This window comes from Urtica dioica, chromosome 1 (genome assembly GCF_054948205.1).
Source record: "Urtica dioica subsp. dioica isolate 48M chromosome 1, U.dioica_male_clone48M_v1_H2, whole genome shotgun sequence".
In the NCBI taxonomy this organism is placed as follows: Eukaryota; Viridiplantae; Streptophyta; class Magnoliopsida; order Rosales; family Urticaceae; genus Urtica; species Urtica dioica.
In genome coordinates this window covers 16629377-16635376 of record NC_142756.1, presented here as the reverse complement: position 1 = coordinate 16635376, position 6000 = coordinate 16629377, and the positions used below count along the sequence as shown (strand labels likewise).

General features: G+C 37.4%; 1 long non-coding RNA gene across 1 annotated transcript; it reads left to right on the top strand.

Moving 5' to 3' along the window:
- Positions 1 to 1220: 1220 nt before the first annotated feature.
- On the top strand, positions 1221 to 2213 carry LOC149407546 (uncharacterized). The gene is made up of 2 exons (XR_016301553.1): positions 1221 to 1654; positions 1828 to 2213. It is a non-coding gene; the product is annotated as an uncharacterized LOC149407546 (long non-coding RNA).
- Positions 2214 to 6000: the final 3787 nt, after the last annotated feature.

The following is a 6000-nucleotide window of genomic DNA, read 5'->3' as shown; positions in this document are numbered from 1 at the left end:
ACTAAACAACAACAACAACAACAACAACAACACATTTCAGAATTCCCAGCCAAAAGAACCACACGGCCAAAACGTAAAACACGGCAAAAAACAAGCAAACCAAGCTCACGGCCAACCTTAGCTCACGGCCAAAAACACACAAGCAAACCAAGCTCACGGCCAAGACCCAATCCAAAACAACACTCGTCCAAAACCAAGAACAAACTCATAACCAGAAGAATCATCACCGAAAGCAATTCAAATCTTCAACTAAAATCATCAAAACACGTTCACAACCAAAACCCCCAAATCAAAACCTAACCCTAATCAACATGGATTCCAATTTGAAGAAATCTCCTCACCTCTCTATGTTCCTAAAATCCGGCCTCCTCCAAAAGCTCTCTCTCCATCCCGGCGTTTCTCCTAGCTTGCGGCGGCGCACACTTCACGGCGGTCGAGCGCTCGGGGAGACTCGGTGGTCGCGCGCTTGGGCTCGTTCCTTGGCAGCGATCAACGCGAGAGAGCTAAGCATGGAGAAGATGATCGGAGTGGTCGAGGTGCGCGTCCAAGCTGGGCCTCGGCGGCAGCGGCGTTCTCCCTTTTCTCGGCCGGCGCGCGCGCGGTGGAGGATCGGTGGCTGTGAGTCGCGCGATGGAGGAGAATCGGTGGTGGCGCGCAGGAATAGGAAAGGAAGAAGGAAGGCGAGGAAAGGTGGCGGTGATGATTTTGGGTGGCCGGCCGGGAAGAGAGCTTGGATTATGTGGTCTGGAATTTTTTTTTCCTTGCTCTGTTTGCTCTCTAATGTCGCGCGGGTGAGGAGAGAAGAAGAAGAAGATAACGTGAAGAATGAAGAAGAAGGGCAAATATGTACTTGCTCACTTAAGCAACTACTAAAAGTGTCCAAAACAAGAAACTCTATATTTTGGTCCAAATCATTGAATTGAGTAGTAGATCCGGTCATTTCCCAAAAAAAATTGAATTGTTTATGTCATGCCTAAAATCGTGGACCAACGGTTAAAGAAGGACTAAGCCCAACATGATTTATTAATGACATTTGGATAGATCTATTACTCATTTTGATTTTGACCAAAATCAACCAAAGCATAATTTAGGACACTTTTATTAGATTTTACCCTTTACTTTAAAGTTTCTATTAAAAATACCATATTCCCACTTTTTGCCTCCAAATACTTTAAAGACATTTAAAGAGAGAGAGAGAGAGAGAGAGAGAGAGAGAGAGAGTAAAGACCTTCAAAATCTCGCTTCATTGTCACTTTGTCTCTGTCTCTTCGGTCTTACTCTCTCTTCATTCTCACTCTCTCAGAGCGTCTCTCGCAGCGAAAAAAGAACCCACCTCAAATATAGCCCTAAACTGTCTCTCTCTCTCTCTCTCTCTCTCAACACAAGTGCTCCGATATGACCCTGTGTGCGGCGCCAACGGTATGGCTTAATCCATCGTCGACCCCAATCCAATTGGAGAATCCTTCTCAAGTCCACCGGTGACCGATCTCGGATAAACCTCAGCGATTTCATCCTAGCCGTTTGCCGTTCCTCTATGTTTGCCTCTCAAGCCATTTTCCATTCATCACTGTTTTCCACTCCTCGTCGTTTGCGTCGCTCTTTCTCGAAGTTCAACAAAAAAAGAGAATCATGTCAATGTTCCGCTCGTCTCAAGGTAAGGAAAGCTTGTAATTTTCTCAGTTTTAGTCGGAATTTTTTTAAATCAAAATTAGGGAATTTAAGCCGAGAGCCGAAACCAGAGAGGCCAAAAGAGAAGAATAAAGAGGAGTCGGAAGATGTGGTTTTATTTCCAGTGTTACTGATTTTTTTTTTTTTTTTTTGGGTTAGGCATTGAAGATGTGATGACGAATTGTAAGACATCAAATGTGGTTGTGAAAGGAGAGAGCGCTGATCCGATCAATTTTACATTTTTATTAATTTTTTATGGTTCTCTTCATGTATTTTTTACAATGTAGTGAGATATGCTTTGCTTTGAGGCTGTTTTTTTTAATTATGTTTCGAATTTGATGTTGTGTTTTATAAACATGGTCCTGAACTCGAATACAATACCTTATAGTCTGGTTTTTTTATTTATTCGTTCTTATTGTTTCTGTTTTTGTTCAGGTCACTAAGGTTGTAATGATTTGGCTCATTACCTCACGCTTTGATGAGTTGTAACAAATCATTTGTGTCATGATCTTATGAGGATGAAAGTGATAGTAGTTTTCTACTTATAGATCATCTACATATTGAAATACATACGAGTCTACAATTATATAAATTGTAGACATACATGTCTACAATTACAAAAATTATAAATATATATATTTACAATTACAGACATTTGTATATATACATGTCTAAAATTACAGATATTTATTGACATATATGTCTACAATTAAAGAAATTGTAGATAGACATACATGTCTACAAAATATGTAACTGTAGACATACATGTCCACAAAAATATGTAACGGTAGACATACATGTCTACAATTACACAAATATGTATACATACGGAAAGCTGGGAAGTGAGCGTAGTGGAGGCATTGGCGGATGGGTATTGAAGCAGCAAACTCAATTTGGAGGTCGTCACTAATTTTATAAAGAGTATGTTCCTCACCGAAGATGAGAGAAGTGAGAAACGTAGAACAAAGAGAAAAAAAAATGAGAAGAAATTGAATTTAGAAGGTAAGATGGACATTGCACATTGAACATGCTAATAGAAATGTCTTACATTATACTTTGGTTGATTTTGGTCTAATTTTGAAATCACTAATATTTCTTTCTAAATCTCTGTATTACATGAAACTCATCCCTATTTATAATACATTGAAATTTTTTTTGCTCAATCTTTAGGTGATGTGGAGCTTTTTAAAATTATAGTATGTGAAGTTCAAATACTTGCTTTAGCGTTTAGTTAAATAAATGCTTTAACGTATTTCGACTTTTGGACTTTTCAAATCTTGAGTAATTTAACAGAGTGTGATACAATTAGTAATTAGTATATTATACAATGATAAATGTACGTTTGTGTCAGGTTTGTATTATATAATAACAAATTTGTTCCACCAGTAAGAGTTATATATAACATATTATATAATACGTAACAACATGACGGATATATAAATAAGCATATTATCCCAATTTGTTACTTATTACATCTTAATATTATATATATATATATATATATATATATATCAATTTGTAATAACTTTGAAATAAATCCAGTACATTTTAGTATATGTGTGTAAAATATTTTTTTAGATTTATTTATTGTTTAATATACCCCACGGAATGCAATTTACCACATGGTACGAAATACCCCGAACGTTCGTCAAATAATGCAGGATACCCGGGTACAGTACGAGATATCCTAAAAATTAGAGGTGCGGTATAGCCGCGAGACATGATATTTCAGTCTTTGGTCAAAACCCATTTCAAAGACACAACATGAATTAATATAATATTTGACATAACACGGAAAAAAAATGATATTTTTAGCTCACTTGTGACAAAGTTTAGTTAAAAAAGTACAATAAGCCATTATCGGAATAAATAGGAGAGAAGTCAAACCTGATACTTGAAGGACTCCATCAACGGGAATGTGGTCGAGCTATTCATATTGTTGACGATGTGTAAAGCATGCGACACATCATAAGCATCGTCATGGTAACTATAATATCAAAAAAATAAATAAAATCAAGTCAAGAGAACAAAGTAAATGACTCACTTTCACGATCAATCGGCCTTTGAAAGTGAGGCATTTCACATAACAATGCCTAAGTCGAACCACTACAACTAAATCTACTCGAATGGCTCCAATTGAGAACGATTAAACCCGAAATTTGCTACCGATGTTCTTGTGGGGCAAATCGCCGAACAACTTGCGAGCGTCTTTCAAGTCTGGAAAAGTAACATACTTGGAGATGAGATTCACCACGCCACCGAGCTCCGGAGAGCCTACACAACTAAGCTTCATTATGGCTGCTTCGATGATCGCAAACGAGTTCCATACACAAGCCACACAGCCTCTAATTATGGATGTTGCAAAATCTCATCCCGAATGATTTGATTGGAAAATTTGTGTTGTTAATGATATTAAAGAATATTTAATATCATTTGATTGGCTGATTTGTGGCAAATATCGAGTGGGGTCCACTCTTTGAAACTGAAATGTTATGAGTGATTCTTATTCCTCATTGCGAGAGGTATAAGATCAGTTATTTATTTGTCAAAATTGGAGCTAAGGTGAATGGGAAATGGAAGACCAGTGAAGGCTAACCCTGCCCCGGTGACAGTCAAGAGAGCCGAAAGAAGGAAAATACATCAGATTAGGGACATGCAATCCCAGTCGTCTCAGCCACCTCATCCATCCCTGTCGTCTCAGCCACCCATGCCATCCCAGTCGTCTCAGCCAACTCAACCATCCCAGTCATCTCAGCGTCTCACATCATTCATGGCGTGGAAGAAAAAGTATAGACCGAATAGTCTCTGAAATTAGAATATAATCTGGAAGTATGTGTTCAGGTCTGTTTATGCTGTTTTGATTTTTTGGTATTTTGGACCTGTGTAAAGTAACTGTAGCAGGTCTGTTTGTTGTCTCTTTTTGGAACCTATGTTGAGTCTGTTAAAACTGATACTTGCAGACCATCTTTTTGGTGAAATATGTGGAATGTGCATGAGAAATGAAGACATATCTTTTTGGTAAAATACTTGCACGCTATCTTTTTAGTGAATTATTTCCATTGACAAAACAAAGTTATACAATATTTCATTGACAAAATAAAGAGATACAACTCAGAAGTGATACAAACACAGCAGCAAACACAACAAAAAACACAGCAACAAACGCAACAACAAACAACCAATTACAAAGACACCATGAAACCAATGACAAAAACAGCAATAAATACAACAACAAACAACCTGCATTGACAACTGTTGCTTCTCACTGACCCTTTCACATTTGCAGTGAACATAATCAGTTCGCCGTCATCGCCACCGACACCTTTGACTTCTTCATCAACTCTGAATTTTTCAATTTCTACTTCCAAGTAATTAATTTTCTTGATAAGGCCTGGAATCACATGCTTTGATCTATTGCACATTTCTCAGTCTATCCACATAAAAATTTGCAACCCCCTTCTTCCTGTAGAGCACAATTAACAGATGCTAAAGTCTACGACAAATCAACTGAAATCAAAATAAACGACCACGATGTCCATGGGTTTGATCTATTTACCTTTTTCTTATGGCAGTTTACAAACCTCCTCCCTAAGTTCAAATCCGTCCACGACGTCCTCTCTACCCATGGCGCGCCACAATAGCAATTACGTTGAGATATCTGCGATGACCTTCCTCGCCGCTTGCTCCCAAATGATGAAGAAGAGTATTCCGCAGCCATCGACTCAGGCTTCGTGTGCAAGACACACTCGCTCGCAAATTCAGCTCCAACGACAAAGAAAGATAGAAGAAGAAGAAGAAGAAGAAGAAGAAGAAGAAGAAGAGAGGAACCACGATGAAATTGGGGATTAGGGATTTACGATGAAATTGGACATTTTATTTCTTTTCTTTTCCTTTTACAAAATTATAATGTATTTCTTTCAAAACTAAATAACTCAATAACTTATATATATTTTATTCTTTTTTTTAATGCAAAATATGCAGATTGAATATGATGATGCCGCGTGGACATCCGTTACAAGTTAAAGGTAGAGGTAGTGACGGAAACACAGAAACGTAACGTTTTGTATTATTGCCGTCGAAAAAAAAAAGATTAGGTACATAAGTATGGTTTTGTTCAAACATTAAGTATTTATGCCACCATTAACCCTGCCCAAAATAAGAGAGAATCTTATTTATGGGAAATTGTTTAACCATTTCTTTGAATTGTTTTATGAGATCTATATTTTATTTATTAACCATGGGTGGTTTGAATGTGAACGTGTGTTATGTAAAAAATGACTTTGTCATCATATCCAAAAATTATTATTTTTTGCATATGTCTTCTTGTGTATC